Source organism: Physella acuta, unplaced genomic scaffold (assembly GCF_028476545.2).
Source record: "Physella acuta isolate Inbredline_101_S28 unplaced genomic scaffold, ASM2847654v3 ptg001184l, whole genome shotgun sequence".
Taxonomy (NCBI): Eukaryota; Metazoa; Mollusca; class Gastropoda; family Physidae; genus Physella; species Physella acuta.
The window spans coordinates 6,441-26,625 of record NW_026732701.1 but is presented as its reverse complement, the minus strand read 5'-3'; the positions used below and the strand labels follow the sequence as shown (position 1 = coordinate 26,625).

Genomic DNA, 20,185 nt, shown 5'->3' with positions numbered 1-20,185 from the left:
TACAATCTCAGTTGACGTCACGGGGTTGACTTGACCTGGCCTATAAAGTTCATGGATGCTAAACGGAAAGTCCCGAGTTCGATGAAGCTCGATAGCTGGGGTACAGCAACCCATCTAGTGCAAAAGACTACAAAATTAAACAAATGTTGCCTTGTAGATTGTTTTTTTCGGAGACAAATCCAAGGGAAAAAAAATAGAAAATCAGACTGAAATCGAGTCAATGGCCCATATGGCGCATAATAAGTTGACACGCAATACGCAATTGTGTTGGAGGAAATCGCGTCAAAAATTATAATTAAGAACGGAGAAGAAAACGTTCATCAGAGCGACCTGTGTAATATTAGATTGCAATATCTTCGTGTGTCTGAATCTTCAACAACTTACGTCATGAAGTGGAGGGTGGATGGCTTGAGGGTGGTTGGGGTGGGGGGGTGGAAATGTCTGGGTTGATGGATATGTGTGCTGCTTGTCCCTCTATTTCAGATTGAGTGTAGTGAGTGGGGGTGGGGATGGGGGAGTGGGGTGAGGGAAGGACTGGGTCGATGTATATTTGTGCTGCTTGTCCCTCCGTGTTAGATTGAGTGTAGTGGGTGGGGGTGGGGATGGGGGAGTGGGGTGAGGGGAAGGTCTGGGTTGAAGGATATGTGTGCTACTTGTCCCTCCGTGTAAGATTGAGTGTAGTGGGTGGGGGTGGGGATGGTGGGAGTGGGGTCAGGGAAGGTCTGGGTATATGGATATGTGTGCTACTTGTCCCTCTATGTAAGATTGAGAATAGTGTACAGAACGGTTCACCCATACACCATATTTCTGTGACTCATGTGGCTTTTGATGGTGGGGTGGGTTAGGGTGAACTAAGTCATTCATTCCTCTAGTGGGCCGAGACTATCAAGCACTGTCAGTGACCTGTTTTAAGAATTCGTATAGCCGAGTTGCAAGTTTTGTGACCGACAAAATACCAAGTTTCTAAGCAGTGCAATGAATTCAGGTTTTGTATCGAAATGAAACGATGGTAAATAGTTCAGTGAAGATGCTACTAGTACCTGGCTTTGTATCTTCAGCAACTTTTTTCCCAAGACACTTGAGACAGATGAGTAGAGTTCATCTGTTTCATTGACCCCGGCATAAGGGGGGGGGGGTAGTGTGGTCATCACTATGCCCATTCGAATTTGCTTGTCTAACGTGAGTCATGTACCCATTAGAAAGATTTAGGTAAGTACATTAGTTAAGACAGGCGATGGTAACACTGAGCACGTAGTACAATGGTGAACAAGAGTTTAAAGTCTAGAATTTATCAATTCAGTGGCTGCAAAATACCCATTTGTAAAAAAAAAGTAACAATAACAGTAAACCAATCAAAACATAGATTCGATATACTTACAAAATTGAGTATTAGAAAATAATTAATTTGTCATTAATTGAAATGATTAGTACATTAGCAGTAGCTTGATGAAAAAGATACAAGAAAATCCATTATAAAATGTAAAGTAATTTATATAAATTAAACTAGCGTGCCCGTCCATGCGCTTTGCTGCGGGGTAAGAAGAAAGTCTGATGAAATAACTCAGGAGGGTTTCATCAATGCGTTACCAATCCTATATTCTTAGACGCAAAAACTTAAACTGAGTTATTTAAATTAAATGTAAAAAATGCGTGCGCTGCATTTCTTGGATCATATTTGTCGGGGCACCGGTTTGGCTACACTACCGCCTCAGGGCGTGGTGTATGAAAGCGTTGAGTGTATGTGAATCACTTTCAGTAATACTAACAGTGACCGCCCAGGTGTCAGGGAAGTAGTAGGGCGCTCTCGGGAGCCCCCAGTTAGAATACTGCAGGGGCGCTGCGTACTGTCTCTGACTCGGTTTAATGAACGAATATTGTACAACATACAGAGCTTTTCATATATATAGATAACGTATATGTAATCCGCTGAAGCTGTGGTTTAGCCTAGTACATAGTGCATTCAGCTTGGAAGCTATGTCTTCACGTCTGGTGATTCTGTCAGTTATATCGATAGAGCTGTGGTGACTGCTAGACAATTAGAGAAGTGCATCCCGCTTTGCTTGCTGCGCCTCGGCGAGTGGGTGTTGGGAATGGGGGTGGGGATGTTGGGAGGAGTGCTCGTATAGGGGTGGAGGTTACGTTTAGTAGATCTCGAAGTTTTAATGTCACTGGGTTTCTCGTTCTATTTTCGCCGCTGATGTCCAGAAGCCGGGAGAATAAACGCAACTACACTTGTGACCTTGCCGTTTTTACCTCGTTACATCAACACATCATCTTCAATAGCTGGGCCGTCGTTACATCAACATATCATCTTCAATAGCTAAGTCGTCATTACATCAACATCATCATCTTCAATAGCTGGGCCGTCGTTACATCAACACATCATCTGTCTCTCTCTGTGTCTCTCTCTCTCACACACTCTCTAGCTCGCGGTGATTACGACTCCAGCTTTGAACTCATAAGAGTTGCACAAGGCCAAGAATTGAGCGATTCGCTCACACGTGTTCCAGGCTAGACAAGTGGGTTTCTTTCAGACTTTTTCTAACCCATCCTGTTTTTTTTCTTCAATATAACACGGATATAACAAATTTTATTTTAAAATCTTCTTCTGGCATCTTTTGAAGTCTTCAAAAGAGCATCCGTTTCTTTACTGCTTAATGAAGCTGACTGACTCCATACAGCACGCTAGGTTGATGGACTTGATGCTCGATCAACAAAAGTAAATAAGCGAGAGCTGCACTACAGTACACTGCTATAAACCTATTCAACCAAACAGGTAGGCGTTTTATTGAGTAGATTTGAGCGTCTGTGTGCATCTATAAAGTGCTTAAACACAAAGAGTGAAGACGTGTGCCGTCGTTGAATGGTTCTGTCGTTAACATGAAGTGTAGTTGTTGGAGAATACACACAAAAACGTCACATCCGACGTTTAATGGTAGGTAGTTAAAACGGTGAAAAACGAACATAAAATTTTTTTTTAAACTTTTACTTCTCTTTTTTATGGCGGTTATCTATAAATGGCGGCAATGAAAAGCTTCCAGAGCCGCCAAGAAAGACACTGTGACGTGATGGGGGGGGGGGGGGTCACTGCCACGTCCACCGCCCCCGGTCTAAAGTAAAAAAATATATAATTTATATAGAACAGGGGTCTCCAAACTACGGCCCGCGGGCCGGATGCGGTCCGCGAGGTCATTTTATCCGGCCCGCGGCGATCTTTTTGTCCACGGAAAAAAAGCTTGTTGGTGATGGCCGAGGAACTTTGCCCAGAAAAATCAAAGACATGTTTGGAATTAACTGGCCACCGAACTAAAATTTGGCCCTCGGACTGAAAAGTTTGGAGACCCCTGGTGTAGAAAATACATAACTTATATAGAACATATATACTTTAACCAGTGTCCGTCCCCAGAAAATTTTGCGCCCTTTCCACACCCCCCACCCCCCCCCACCCCCACCTTTCAGACAGTTTCCATTACCATCAGAGAAAAATTTCTGAAAAGAAAAAGCTGTCAGTTATACGGCGGAGAATACTTTTGAAGTGCTATCCAAGGTCCCATAAATCAAGCTTTACTAAGCTACGCTGAATTTTACTGATCACCTCCCCTTGATCACCACTCGATCGCATTTTCTCGTTGTTCAAATAAAATGCGGACACACTTGCCATATATTATTAGACATACGCTGGTAGCTCTAAAACTATTCCAACTCTGTAGCAACATGTTAATCCAAGTTTAACATGATCGACGGTTAAAATATAGAACCCCGTTTAACACAAGAAATTCCCAGTTTAAATTCTAGACACCGTTTAACAGGTTAGAAACACAGTTCAAACTTCTAGAATACCCACTGTATATTATTGCTCAAAACATTTAGGCGTTATTAGTTTCATATCACACGTCAGCGAACCTGATCGTGACGCTTAATTAAACAAGCCCAGGATTAGATGAAGGGTCCCATGGAAAACAAAAAAAAAAACGTTTCTTGTTTCGTTTTCAATTGGTTCGCTCTCGTTCGACAAAGGTAAAAAAAAAATCAAGAATGTACAATTTTTGTTGCCTGTAATGGTTTTATGTGGCGTGCCATGATAAGCTATTGTATATTTCTCGGCTCAGATAAAAAATAGTACCGTTGTCCCGTTTTGGGCGTGGCCGAGTGGACTTTTTTCTCCGGGGGGGGGGGGGGAGCATTTGAAATTTTTGGGGGGGTCGGAATATAATTTCCGGGGTGGGGGCGGTCACTGTTAAAAGTATACATTTACTATATAAGTTCTATTTCATTGGGGGGAGGGCGGTAGAGCCCCCTCCCCCCACCCATCCCGGAAGAGCTGCCTGGAAGAAACACTGGTCGAGTGTTAGAGCCAACTAGATTTTGGCTCTCGAGTCCTTAAGATTTGTCGATGTCCAGTCCCCTGTCGTGAGACCCATTCTCTAGTCAGGTGAGAGTAAGGGCAGCTGGGTCTTATACTGACCATACTATGTCTAAAACAAAAAGTTAAACTCTACTGCACCTGCACCGTCAGGTACGAGAGAGTGCAGCTTTATAACATTAATTAGACCGGCCCGTAACGTTTTCATCTCAGGCACAGAATGTTACAGGCTTCATTAGCAGCGGCCTAATGACTAATTAAAGTCTGCTTAGAGAGTTGTATAAATAACATATGCTGAATGCGAATCAAGACCTACAGTATAAGAAGTAAAGTTTGACGAGGTAATCGTTATAATACGTAGGGAACAAAGGTATTTATAGTTACACGGAATTTAAAAACTTTTCCACTGGTATACTCACGTTATGTTTCATTGGCCTAAACCCTTTATCCATTTTCACCGGAGTTATATAAACAGACATGTATGCTAGTGTGGACGGCTGTAATACAGGAAACACAACATACCAAATATGTCCACATATTGATGTCAGCCGTGACCACCTAGGGATATGTAAATGTGCGTAGCTTTGTGAGCTTGTATGCACGCAAACTTGAGAGTTATGGTTGATTGAAACGTTCGATAACTTGAGAAAACATATTTTGGAGGAGGTTTTAAATTAAAGGATAGGATGGGTAGTTAATAGGGTCATAGCGAACCTTTTCCGGCACCCTGGGCTATATAATTATATATATATATATATATATATATATATATATATATATATATATATATATATATATATATAAGTTTAGTTATTTATAATTGTAATGCAACACGGGTATCGCTACCTTTTTTGAAATGTAACTTCGGTTTGAACGTCTATAAATAAGCTTATTGAAAACCCAGCGGGATATCTATTTTTTTTTTTTAATTTTCACAAGAAGAATTTCTTTGAAAAAAACCTCAAAGATATTTAGGTATTGTCAAGTCAGTGATGCGTCGTCTTGAAAAAAATGTTTTTCTTAGAATCAGATTGTCACAAGTTTCCTCAATGTGTGTCCTTTTGTACGGTACGGAAAATACATTGGGGGGGGGGAGGTGGAAGGCCGGGGTTTAGATATTAGCATAAGTTTTGTTCCATTCAAACAAGTTTGTGTTTGGGTTGTACTGACGCTGTAATGGATATGATGTTATTGTTGTGTAGCATCAAGGGGAAATAACGCGTTTGGTACAGCCTGTGACATGGTAGGCTGGGACTGAAAATATACTGGTGGGTGACAGGCAGGGGGGATAATCCTTTCCCGTTCGTGCCCAAGACTCATAGTGCATATAAACTATGAGCTCATCTGTTTCATTGGCCTCAGTATACAAGGGTATAATGTGGTCAGCACTATGCACAACCGCTTATTTTCATGAACGTTAGTTACATACCGATCAGAGGTTTGGCGTCCTACATACAGATCCAAACTCGGGATTCGAACTTGAGACTTTCGGGTTCCTAGCGCTCTACCACTAGGCCACGCCATCCCATAATGCATTTGAGAAAATAGGCGCCGGATAAGAAAAACTGTAAAACTCTTGATTAGTAATTTGAATAATTCTAGTACTGAGACTGTAGATAAAGATGAAACGTTGAGCGTACGATAAGGACAATAATGTGGTTAAGGTTTTTAAAGGAAATATAGAATCGAAAAGGTTCAAAGACAGGGGTCTGGTCTATCATACAGATAGAGGATTCGGGGGGGGGGGGGTTGAAGTGAATAGAAGGATGATACTTAGGTAGAGTGAGTGCGTGGGGGTTGGGGGTTAGGATACACAGGGGTTAATGATAGGGGTTTGGGGTCGACAACAGATAAATAATAAAGTAAAGAACGCACGGTACAGTTGGTCTGTATATAATGATGACGGTGGTGGGAGGGGGAAGGGGGTTGGGTTAATACAGAAGGATCTATATTGAGGGGTCTCTGACAGAGGAAAGTGGTGCATAAAGAGGCGTCTGGTTGTTATAAAAGGTATCTTTGGAAGATTGCATTCCGAATCATAAGAAAAATACCACCTTAAGTCATAGCATGCATTTTATAATAACATTGCACATATAAGCTGACTGCCTTGTGTTACATTACTTATCGTGTGTAATATTATACTTCACGTGCATAGTGCTGTACTTACTGTTGTACTTCATGATTATAATGTTATACTTCACGTGATTAATGTCATACTTCACGTGGTTAAAGGTATACCTTACGTGGTTAATGTTATACTTCACGTGGTTAATGTTATACTTCACGTAGTTAATGTTATACTTCACGTGGTTAATGTTATACCTCACGTGGTTAATGTTATAGCCTACTTCACGTAGTTAATGTTATAGCCTACTTCACGTGGTTAATGTTATAGCCTACTTCACGTGGTTAATGTTATAGCCTACTTCACGTAGTTAATGTTATACTTCACGTGGTTAATGTTATACCTCACGTGGTTAATGCTATACTTCACGTGGTTAATGTTATAGCCTACTTCACGTGGTTAATGTTATAGCCTACTTCACGTGGTTAATGTTATACTTCACGTGGTTAATGTTATACTTCACGTGGTTAATGTTATACTTCACGTGGTTAATGTTATACTTCACGTGTGTAATGTACTGCAAGTGGTCATGTTATAGAAATTATGTTAATTCTTGCGCGGGTAGCTAATAAAAAATGTAATGCTCGATAGAATTTATTAGAAAGGATGAACTTTAAAAACCCACATTACATCCGGCAGCAGCAATATATTTTTTATTCAGTTCACAAGTGCTTTTTTATCGTATATTTGTTCATTTATATGAAAATTATGTTCTTACGTAATTAACTAGCCCATGTGGCGTCTTCTTCTGCTTTACCCTCCCCCACCTCATCCGTATTCAAATCTTGTATCTAATTTTTCAAAGAAATTAAAACACGATAAGCACTACCAGACGATTTAAGAGGCCATTTCGCAATAGAAAACGGATCACAAATTTCAACTGATGTCATATCAAAACCTGACCTGTGTGACCCTAGTGAATCACCGCCGGTCCGGTATTCACGTCTGTTTAAGTATGTCTTCACCCCCGGGCTTTCCCCAGCATTCACGGAGATTACCATCAGCGCAGTCGTGGCCATACGCCCCGACGATCTGCTTTTCATGCCCCGATTAATAAACTCCTCAAGTTTACGTCGGCCTTTATCAGCCCACAAAAAAGGGGATTACGTTTTTTGTCAAGTCACAAAGACAAAACTATCCCTACGTGATGCGGACTGCCGAGAAGGACGCATACCCCAGAGAATACACTGTTAAAGCGACACAAACTGCATCACGGATAAGCGGATCTTGTTACAGAATGGTGAAAGTAGACGCATGGTTGAAGGTCATCAAACGTCGCTTGCAGGTCAAGCATGAGTGACCACGTGACGAGGATGTACGCATGCGCAGCGGGGCGCGCACTGATGTTGGGTTCTTTTAGTGAAGGAGAAATTTAAAAATCAGAATTTTTTCGATTGGTGAAACGAAACAAACACAGGTGGTAAGGTTGGCAGTAAGTGTGCTTTTATTTGAAACATCCCTCCCCTAACCCACCCTCCCCACCCCACTCACATGTATCATTAAGTAAAATAAGCTGGTACTGTGCATTCCAGTTCATTCAAACAAGACATCCTCTTACCATATTAGGCAATAAACTAGTAAAGCAGGAAATGTATTATTTTTCTGATAGCATTTCTAAAACTTAAAGCTGAAGTCATAGTTGATGACGTAAATAACTGAATTGGACGTAAGTGTGTGGTCACCTTTACGTCAGTGATTTTCTGGTCGATTGCCATCAGGGTGGGTGGGTGACCCGTGGGGTACTCTAGAACTAGGGACGGGCTGGGTGAAAGGGTGACCCATGGGGTCTACAGACTGGGTCATCAGGACTGGGTGGGTGACCCATGAGGTCTACAGACGGGTCATCAGGGCATGGTAGGTCACTGGCCTTTCAACAAATTCGTGTCTTTCAGAGTTGTATTGACCAGGTGACGGCCTACAGACACAGGGCAGGAACATGTTGCATCAGAGTGGTCAAGCAGGCAGATTAAAACATGCCCAGACCGTAATCGTTGTGAAAATAATCGAATATCTCCTACAACCCTAACTCGAAAAGTAACCGTACTTAAAAACACTTTAACCATACACAAACACATACATACATACATACATACACACACACACACACATATATATATATATATATATATATATATATATATATATATATATATATATATATATATATATATATATATATATATATACCCCGGGCGCCGGAAAGGGTTCACTATGACCCTTTCAACTACCCATCCTTTAATTTAAAACCTCCGCCAAGATGTGTCTGCTAGAGTTATCGAACATGTCAATCAACAATAACCAATAATAACTCTCGAGTTTCCGTGTATACACCCCCACAAAGCTCCGCACATTTACATATCTCTAAGTGGTCACGGCTGACAGCAATACGTGGACATATTTGGTATGTTTCCTGTATTACATCCGTGCACACAAACATAGATATCAGACAGCTGTAATACACTTGGCGTGGTTGCTATAACAGAAACAACATGGTGGTTATCTCAACCCCCCACCCCACCAAAAAAAAAAAAAACACCGGATAATTTGAAACGTGTGTATCGGTGTATTTTAATTTTGTTTAATACGAAGCACTTGGGGGTGATCGGTATCTAAGGTGGGTAAACATGTTAACAGGCTCAAAAAATGTTTGAATCTGAGATAAAAATCAGGTATAGTTTTATAAATAGACATAATTGCGATGTGCAGTTTGATTTGAATAAAAGGAAATGCATGTTTCCTTAGCAATCCACACCTACACATATTTGTCGTGGAATTTATTTTAATAACAGGATTCAATTTATTCAAGTTTTAAAATCTTCCAGTATAGACAAAGGTTGGGCAGTTGGAAAAAGAAAACTTTAAATATACATTACCTTTAAGCTATACATACATATATATATATATATATATATATATATATATATATATATATATATATATATATATATATATATATATATATAAACATATATATATATATATATATATATATATATATATATATATATATAGGCCTATATATATATATAGGGTTAATGTATAAACAAATGTTATCATACTTGGTCTTGACATTTATCATCGTGACTATAACTTTCTTATTTTTTTAATGGGGTGGCCAGTCAGAGCCATTAGACTGTTTGGTCTTCACTAGAGCTAAATACATAAACTAGGGCTCCTTACAAGACCTAGGGCTCCCTACAAACAAGAGCTAGGGCTCCCTACAAGAGCTAGGGCTCCCTACAAGAGCTAGGGCTCCCTACAAGACCTAGGGCTCCCTACAAGAGCTAGGGCTCCCTACAAGAGCTAGGGCTCCCTACAAGAGCTAGGGCTCCCTACAAGAGCTAGGGCTCCCTACAAGAGCTAGGGCTCCCTACTGTAACTATGGCTTCCTATGAAGATCATTGAACATGCACCTTCTAAATAAATTCTGATAAGGAAATTGGCGATATGCACTGTGTTAGGTTAGTCGTGAATGGTATTTAAGGGGGAAGTAACCTTAGGTGTTTATAGGGGACGTAATCTAATGTGTTTATAGGGGACGTAATCTGAGGTGTTTATAGGGGACGTAATCTAAGCAGTCTGGCATACACAAAAAACAGTCCATATAGTCAAGAGGTTAATGCAGATGACTAAGTGAAAATCGGTCTTTAGAGATAGGAGGAAAATTAATGTTAGCTGGTTGACTCGACAAAATTTCTAGACAGAAGCCAGTCTAGTTATTACAGAATCTTGGGTATAATCCAGTTTTTTTCCCCTGCAATCTATACAAATATGGGTGCAGCCGCACCGTATCACCCCCTCCATAATCAACACAAAATGTAAAAAGTTGATATGTGAAAAGTTTCCTAGCTACGCCACTTAAACCATTATAGACAACATCGATAGTTAAGTGCTGTATGCTTACATCTTTGTGTCAGATGGAAAGATTTAATGGTTAGATGTTAGATGTATATAGTGCGGCTAATTTATTTTTAAAAACTTCAGAACAAGTTCTAATATGACATATATATATATATATATATATATATATATATATATATATATATATATATATATATATATATATATATATATATATATATATATATATATATATATATATATATATATATATATATATATATATATATATATATATATATATATATATACATTTCAGTATGCATGTTCGTCCGTCTGTGGGTGGGTTGGCGAGAATGCCTTTTGAGCATAACCACACCGTCGATGCAAACGCCATTAAAGTGGATAGTTGTTGAGAATTCTTCATGGAAGTTTTCTGTCATAAAAATAATTAATGGTCGGAAAGGCAGCACCCGTGCAGAAGGATGTGGTTGGGCGCCAACTATTTCTCAACGAGTACCTTAGCGCCTGCTGTCCATTGATTGGGCGTCCTGCTCAGTGGTAGTGGGGTCAGGTGTGAGACTTGATTCGACTGTCGAGCAGCCCAAGGAGTGCCATAATTAGCAGTATGGCGCCCACATTCCGTTCTAGAGCGCACCCTACACTAGGGATTAACATGATTCGCAAGAGCGCCCCGTTACGCCCCCCCCTCAACACCTGGGCGGTGGCCGAGCAGAGTTCCGCCTCACAAATGGTGTTAGGTGAACACTCAAAGCTGTCATACAGTACGCCCAGGGTGATTTGGGCGACAGTGTGGACAAATCCACGCCCCAACAAGCAGCGGCGCATGACGGGTAGGTTTGTACTGAGCTTACCACGTGAGACTGGAGTTAACGAACCATGACAGTGAATTAAACAAATGATTGGTTGGCTGCACGCTGATGGCTTTGTGGGTGCTGGTCTATTGGTGGGTGGGATGATGCTGGTATATTGGTGGGTGGGATGATGGTGGTATATTGGTGGGTGGGATGGTGCTGGTCTATTGGTGGGTGGGGTGATGGTGGTCTATTGGTGGGTGGGATGATGGTGGTTTATTGGTGGGTGGGATGGTGCTGGTCTATTGGTGGGTGGGGTGATGGTGGTCTATTGGTGGGTGGGATGATGGTGGTTAATTGGTGGGTGGGATGATGGTGGGTGGGATGATGGTGGGTGGGATGGTGGTGGTTTGGTGGTGGGTGGGATGATGGTTTGGTGGTGGGTGGGATGATGGTGGTCTATTAGTGGTTGGGATAATGGTGGTATATTGGTGGGTGGGATGATGGTGGTATATTGGTGGGTGGGATGATGGTGGTATATTGGTGGGTGGGGTGATGGTGGTTTATTGGTAGATGGGATGATGCTGATATATTGGTGGGTGGGGTGATGGTGGTATATTGGTGGGTGGGATGATGGTGGTTTATTGGTGGGTGGGGTGATGGTGGTTTATTGGTAGATGGGAGGATGCTGATATATTGGTGGGTGGGGTGATGGTGGTATATTGGTGGGTGGGATGATGGTGGTTTATTGGTGGGTGGGATGATAGTGATATATTGGTGGGTGGGGTGATGGTGGTATATTGGTGGGTGGGATGATGGTGGTTTATTGGTGGGTGGAATGATGGTGGTTTATTGGTGGGTGGGATGATAGTGATATATTGGTGGGTGGGGTGATGGTGGTATATTGGTGGGTGGGATGATGGTGGTTTATTGGTGGGTGGGATGATGGTGGTTTGGAGGTGGGTGGGATGATGGGAGTTGTTGGTTATGTGGGATGATGGTGGGTTGAATGATTTGGTTTAGTGGTGGGTGGGATGATGTTTGGTGGGATGATGGTGGTTTATTGGTGGATGGGATGATTGTGATATATTGGTAGGTGGGATGATGGTGGTATATTGGTGGGTGGGATGATGTTGGTTAAGTGGTGCAAGAAGCAATAATAGTTAAGTGAGAGTTGGGGTGTTGTCTGGTGAAAAAGCCACAATGCCGACATGAGACTCGTTAGCCTTTACCTGTTGATTTTCAGATGCTCATGTGCGAACATAAATATTGAAAGCACATATAGAAAGTGCAGAGTCAACGGCCCATACGCCGCATAACTTGTCAGCTGGCAATAATTATGTTACGAGAAGCAACATTTGAATTGTTTGATCCCATTATGAACAAAGGCAAAACTATGCGGTCACGGGATAAAAATTGTTCTTGTACACCCGGGCTGGCATCTAGGGTACACGACCGACCCCGGGCTAAAAATGTGACGATAGCGTGCAGTGACCTAACCACCCACTGTTCTGCCCCGCCTCCGGATACAGCCCAGATATAGACATGAAAACACAAACTGATCGCGATAAGGAAAAGTTAAGCTGCTATTAAAGTGCGATAACCCACGTGTCTAAAACAACACCTGGGTAACCCAGAATCAACCCAGAAATCCATAGATCAAACCGGACACTCTAACCAGTTTTTTTTTTTTTTTAAACAAAAGATCAAGTTTTTACACAAAACAAAGTTTTCACATAAGACAAAGTTTTACATAAGATCAAGTTTTTACATAAGATCAAGTATAACGAGACACGCACCAAGTTCAAACATTGGCTTTACATTAGCTCAATGTACCCTTGAGATTTCTGCTTGTAGATAATTCTGTTCTGATATCTAAGAAGCTTGATGGCAAATTTGATGGCAGATGCAAAATAAATAGGGAATGGGAGAAGGGTAGACAACTTTGCCCACAGGCGCAATAATCCGACACTACATTTTTAAAAAGTACCCGCTGAACTATACATTGCCGCATTAACCTATATTTCCTGGCCTTTTTATTAATTGAATAATTTAGAAGAAATTTCCTGAGAACAGATTAACCGGGATTAATTGTCTATATTTGGGTATGTTCGTGTGTGTGTGTATGTGTATCAGCCCGTACTTTTAGAATGTGGCAGTGTGTGTGTGTGCGTGTGTGTATGCGTGTGTGTGTATCAGACTACGCTTACAGAATTTAGCAGTGAGTGTGTGTATGTGTGTGTGAGTGTTTATCAGCCCACACTTGTAGAATGTAGCAGTGTCTGTGTGTATGGGGGGGGGGGGGGGTGGGGGGGTGTGTGTGTGTATATGTATGCGTGTGCATCAGCCCACATTTACAGTATGTAGCAGATTTTGTTCAAAGCCAATTGAAAGGCTGTCAAATTCAATAGTTCAATCTCTCGCATTTTTCGTCCTGAATCCGTTTCTTGAATAACGCAATCCCCACCACAAACATCATCTTTCTCGCTCGCTTGTTTCAAAGGGACTACACACTGTTTAAACTATAAACATGCTACACAAATTATTGTATGTTCCTTTTTGAGGAGTGTTGTGTTGGCATCGGAGGCGTAGCGACCCTTCCCGGCGCCCGGGGACAAACTTTCAATTTGTGGCGCCCCCCTCGGGAGCAAATTTCCTATTTGCATCCCCCCTCAAACTTTCGATTTGCACCCCCCCCCCCCCCATCAAACTGCAAACATGCAGCTAAAATGAGATTTTAATTTGTTTTTACAACCCATTTTGGCGCCCCCTAAGGTCGGCGCACGGGGACATATGTACCCCCTGCACCCCCCCCCCCCCATTGCTACGCCTCTGGTTGGCATAGCAGGAGAACACAATTTTGCTTTGAAGTTGTTTTTATTTCTGGATCGTAAATATTCGTTCATATTGTCGCTGTTTTTCGTTGGGATTGTTCATGTTATTAATGTTGTATGGCAGAAGGCGGGAATCTTTTCATGCGCAGCGTTGATCTGCACCAAGTTTTAACTAAATCTGTGTTCAACCAGAACGTGTATGAAAGATTTAAAAAAATTAAACATAAACTATTAACCCATCCCTAGCTTTAGATCGTGCAATAAGGAGTATAATTTTAAAATTAAACATAAACCATTAAACCATCCCTAGCTTTAGATCGTGCAATAAGGAGTATAATTTTAAAGTTAAACATAAACCATTAAACCATCCCTAGCTTTAGATCGTGCAATAAGGAGTATAATTTTAAAGTTAAACATAAACCATTAAACCATCCCTAGCTTTAGATCGTGCAACATGGAGTATAATTTAAAAAATAAAACTTAAACTATTAACCCATCCCTAGCTTTAGATCGTGCAATAAGGAGTATAATTTTAAAATTAAACATAAACTATAAACCATCCCTAGCTTTAGGTCGTGCAATAAGGAGTATAATTTAAAAAATAAAACATAAACTATTAACCCATCCCTAGCTTTAGATCGTGCAATAAGGAGTATAATTTTAAAATAAAACATAAACTATTAACCCATCCCTAGCTTTAGATCGTGCAATAAGGAGTATAATTTTAAAATAAAACATAAACTATTAACCCATCCCTAGCTTTAGATCGTGCAATAAGGAGTATAATTTTAAAAAAAAACATAAACTATTAACCCATCCCTTGCTTTAGATCGTGCAATAAGGAGTATAATTTTAAAATTAAACATAAACTATTAAACCATCCCTTACTTTAGATCGTGCAACATGGAGCATAATTTTAAAATTAAACATAAACTATTAACCCATCCCTTGCTTTAGATCGTGCAACATGGAGCATAATTTTAAAATTCTATTTGAATGCCAGTTTATAATCGAGTTATAAATAAAAGCAGACAATTTGTTAGATGGAATATTTTTTCCCCGGTTTAATGACTCTTCATGAACTAAACGAACAGGCCGAGGGCGGCGTGAATAGAGGGACTCCTACAGCCTAATGATTATAGACACCACAGGGTTTCCGCAAAATGTATCCCTCCTCACCCCCCCCCCCCCCCCCAAAAAAAAAAAGGGAAAATACCATATTTTATTGTTTTTAACCCATGATCTTTTTTAAAACAAAACTATTTGCTGGACAGTGGGGTGGAGGGGGGGGGGGGGGAGAGAATTTAAACATAAAACACTCAGGGTCTAATTTTATAAGGTATTATTTTGGATTAACCCTGTTATGGCTAACTAATCTAAAACCAGCTTTGAAATAAACAATTAATAAAATTTAATCCAAGAGGATTAGCGCAACGTAACGAAAAATGTCTTTGAACTTTTATAAACTAATCACTAACACACTAGCACACTAACATACTAACACACTAACACACATTTCACGATATATTTTTTTGACATACCAAAAAAAAAATAAAGCTTGTAATTCGTACAAAGTGAACTAAATCTTAGTAGGTAAAGTAGAGTTCCCGTTTCACTCGTCACGGTCATCAGTGGTCGTACACATTATATATATTATATGTTGGATATGTTGGTTTGATCCATGGATTACTTCACAAGGTTCATTCTGAGCTAGGTTGAAAAGCAGGCTGAAATCGGAGTCAACGACCTATACGGCGCATAAACAAGGTGACACGTAATACTTAATTGTGCTGGAGGAAATACCGCCCAACATTAAAATTAAGAACTGAGGAGAAAAAGAAATAGTTGGTTACATCCCCTTTCCCTCCTCCCCTCCTTCACACACACACACACACACATGCACACACACAACATGCACACACACACACACATGCACACACACACATGCACACACACACACACACACACACGCACACGGATCGCGACACATTTTATTAACGGGTACTGAAAGGCTGTGATTTCTTTGATTAAATTAAAACTAAATCTTTGACGATAATTATTAATTATGAAAATGTTATTGGGCAGAAGTTTTGCGATTAAAAAAAAATAGGTGTCAAACCTACCAACCACTCTTCTGAAGTAAACGTTATGCAAAAGAATGAATTTAGGAAAATCAAAAGCAGTGATATATAAATAACTTTACTCTATACCCACCACACTACAAAATATACATAAAGGATACTCCCCTCACCATATACATATAATTCGAAAACAATTCTCAATAATGCGATATTTTTTAATAGCAACCTTACGTCATTAATTTCAATGTCAATAGATACTTAAAAATGTATTCATAAGAATTTTCGCTTTGTATTAACCAAATTATGGTATGTATCAATCAATCATGTCTTAAACTGTATTGGTTTTGTTCTGACACGAAACACAGTAGATTTCCTAATTATTTGTCTCCATCTGTCTCAACTCTCTTCTGCTGTGAGTAGTTCTGTAAGGGAAAGCCCCGCCCAATTGTCTTCCATCCATTGAAGTGTTTGCATTCCTCTACCACCTGGCACAGTTCCTTGCTGAAGTGTTTTAAATAGGCCACAGATTCGCATGACATGCCCATATCATCTTAGCTTTCTTGTTTTGACTATGCTCAGCACACTCACTAAGGGACCAACGGCATTAGTCATCGTTTCGAAGACTTCTTCATTAGCTAACTGATCTATGGAACGCGTATCCCCCCCCCCCCCCCACCCCCAACCCCCCCCCCCCCAAAAAAAAATAAGTAAATAAATAAATAACATGACTTTACGACTGGAGCGGATTGTCCTTTGAAATAATCTATAACATTAGACGATAACCGGGCATAATGGCAAGGTATTATAAAAGAGTCACAGTAGTGACAAAACAACCTTCCTGTGGATTTGGGGACGGATAGATGAATTATGTCTAAAGTTAACGACTGCCGTACAAATAGAAGCAGTACAATGCTACTTTGCAGGTTTTAACCGTAAACTGCCCACGTCTTTTGTTTTGATTCGACATTTTTCTCCATTGTACTTTTGATTTTGTGAAATGTTGGCAATTTTTTTTTTATCCTTAGGCGTTGATTTTAGAGAACAGCTAAAGTTTATCTCTGAGATAGGACCCGGCCGGTGTTTTATACGTAAAGCATATCTTCCGTGTGCGTCGATTAGCCTTGATTACATACTTGGTGTGTACAGGGCTAGAGATTACACGATAACTTCCTTATTAGTGATCTTCACACGTATTTTTATACGTATTAGCTCCCTTACTTCCTCCACTGACCCCACCCGCTCCCTTCTTCCACTCGTACGTGTGTGTATGTATATATATATATATATATATATATATATATATATATATATATATATATATATATATATATATATACATATATATATATATATATATATATATATATATATATATATATATATATATATTATGTATGTATAAGCAATGTATGTGTGCGTGTGTGTGTACGTGTGTGTGTGTGTGTGTGTATGTAAAACAAGTTCACCGTGCCAGTGTGTCATGCAGAGGGTGCTGCTGTGTGTGACGGACACGGATCTAGATCGATCCGGTTTAGATGAGTGACGGATGCAGAATGCACAGCAACAACGTCACGGTTCAGCTGTTCTCTCGACCCTAACCTGTAACCCACCGTCTCAGGTAGGAATATTCAATGAGCAGGTGTGTTCCTGCCCCCAGATTTATGTCTACAACGATACGCATTCCAGCATTGTTTATACAAAGTAGCACTACATCGCTTTCTTTGTTATATACATTAGTGATTCAATATTAAATTAAATGCTTGTAATCTAAGTGAATGGTTTAGTAACACTCATCAACAAATAAATACATCTTCGTTTTAGTATTACATAACTCAAAAACATCACATTTTTACTTGGTGCAACAGACCAAAATATTTAAAGTACCGCTATAGATAATTCTCCATACAGAATAAAACTATTATTATCTAACATTTCAGGAACCCCCCCTCCCTCAGCCATTCAGGCACACATATCACTACTTGATAAGGTGCATGTACTACATATATGTTGTGGAATGATGTGGTTGGGTGATAGTGCGCTCGACTGCCAACCCGAAAGTCTCGAGTTCGGATCTCAGTGGGAAAGCTAACATTCCTTGTTAAATGCTGATTAGTAACATTCGCACAGTACTAATTTGATCCAGTTAGGTCAAATAACTCATCCAAACATTATAAAATAGAGAAGTTGTAAGGAAATTAAAGACAACGTTTAATAACGTCGTTGATCCATGAGAGACTATTAGCGACCCTACCCCATGTGACACAGTAGACCGGTGACAAAATGAACCAACTCCACCCACACATACGATGTGCTACATCTGACATAATAACCTAACATAATAATTGGTAATGTACTACTTGTATTGGGTGTATATCAAAAGAAATTATTGGAAGTATAACAACAACAACAAAAAAAAGTTTGTTTAAACGAGAGAGTGATTTCCCTTTAATAATACAATAATAATTCGGTGTAGTAAACTATTATATAAACCACTCAATTATAATTATATATGACAGATAGCATTCTGAGCACAGTGAACACAACAACACTTAGAATCTATGTATTGTTGTAACATTAAAATAAACATTCATCGTAAACACGAATTGTTTAGCTTCACTTACCTGTGGTCTAGATGACGGTTAAACAGGTCACACCTTTCGAGCAGCCACTGTTTATTTGTTAAACACAACACCACTTGAACACAACACTTGTTTCGTTTTAAAATCTATTATCACGAACACTCTGTGTTGTTAGCGTGTTTATTCAACACGTGTCGAAACTGCCTGATTTAATTTATTAGGCTACACCACTGTTCGGAAAAATAGTTCACACACTTGCAGATGTTGTTTTGTTAAAATCGCTCCTGGCAAGGTGTCTGTACGCCGAGACTGGCCAAGTTGTCTGTCCGCAGAGGCCCGTTATCTTACCGGTAATTGTGGCGACACATCAAGGGCTCCGTGTCAGCTGATTCTCATCCCGACACGGCGACACCGTGTGACGTCTAGCACGGCTGCGAAACAACAAGACGGCTCAGTTAATGTTTTTGATACACCGGCGTGCGATTGTGCTATTTATAGCTTGGTTTGAATTAAAGATTTTAAAATTAAAATCCCGTAGTCTAAGTATTTCGTTATTTTAATACGAAAATATATTTCAATTAGCACTAGATCTATATAGTACTGCAAAATATAGCTATTCTTAATGCTTGTACTTAATAAATATAATTATAAAAATACAAGAAGTTAGACTTAAGTACTTACTATAGAATGCTAGACCAGTCTTATCTAGGGGTGGTGTCGGGATGTGTAAGAACTATGTGCTGGAATCGTGACCCGGAAGTTATGTCTTGGCCGTTACGTTTTGCGGTGGGACCCCTCTGAATGGGCTGTTAAAGGAAAGGCGCTAGACTAGGTTTTCCCAGGCTATTTTTAGTAGAATTGGGATAATTTTAGACTTTATTGGAAATATGAGTTGGAATCATAATTAAATTTGGAAGGGGGAGGGGGGGGGGTGATGGCGCATGTTTTACTTTGAATATAGAACTACGACTGTTTTAATTGCAAGTATATATTATCAAGTGGCCAACTAAATACTAAACATTACGAGAAATGGTCAATTTGTAACTTGCCGTGTCGTATGGCTAGTTGAAGCAACTGGTACTTACACGTATTTTACAAAAGGACTTCCTAATTAAGGTTTCTCATAAGTAGGACGTTTATATATGACGTCATCTAATTTGTGAAAAAAAAAACAGACACACCTCAATATTGAAATTTCGCTTTAAAATAAAGGTACTATTTTCCTTTAGATTTTCTTCAGATATGGTATTATTAAAATTTACAAGAGAAGGAAAGAAAATTATAAAATGCAGAAAAAAAAAAACAACTGCAAAATAGAGTTGTAATTTTAAAAAAAATATTATAGTGTGCCTCTAGACTTTCGTAGCCCGGGCAACCTCGACACTCAAAACTTAAGTCAGACTTTCACCCCCCCTTCCCCTCTCCAAGGGCCGACTAGCTGTGTCCAAAAGGCCCGCGAAATTATAATAGGGGCCCCCAACCACAGATTGAATTTTTTTCGTTGCACATTATCCCTTAACAAAGTCTTTTGACAGTCCTCAGGTTGAT

General features: G+C 39.9%; 1 protein-coding gene across 1 annotated transcript in view; it reads right to left on the bottom strand.

Moving 5' to 3' along the window:
• LOC131956913 (uncharacterized) overlaps positions 1-19,386 on the bottom strand; it is a 53,631-nt gene extending 34,245 nt beyond the window's left edge. The window contains exons 1-2 of the mRNA XM_059321544.1: positions 19,319-19,386; positions 18,680-19,068 (exon numbers count right to left, since the gene is read on the bottom strand). The gene's annotated coding sequence lies outside the window, so the exon portion shown is untranslated. The remainder of the gene's footprint in view (positions 1-18,679; positions 19,069-19,318) is intronic.
• Positions 19,387-20,185: the final 799 nt, after the last annotated feature.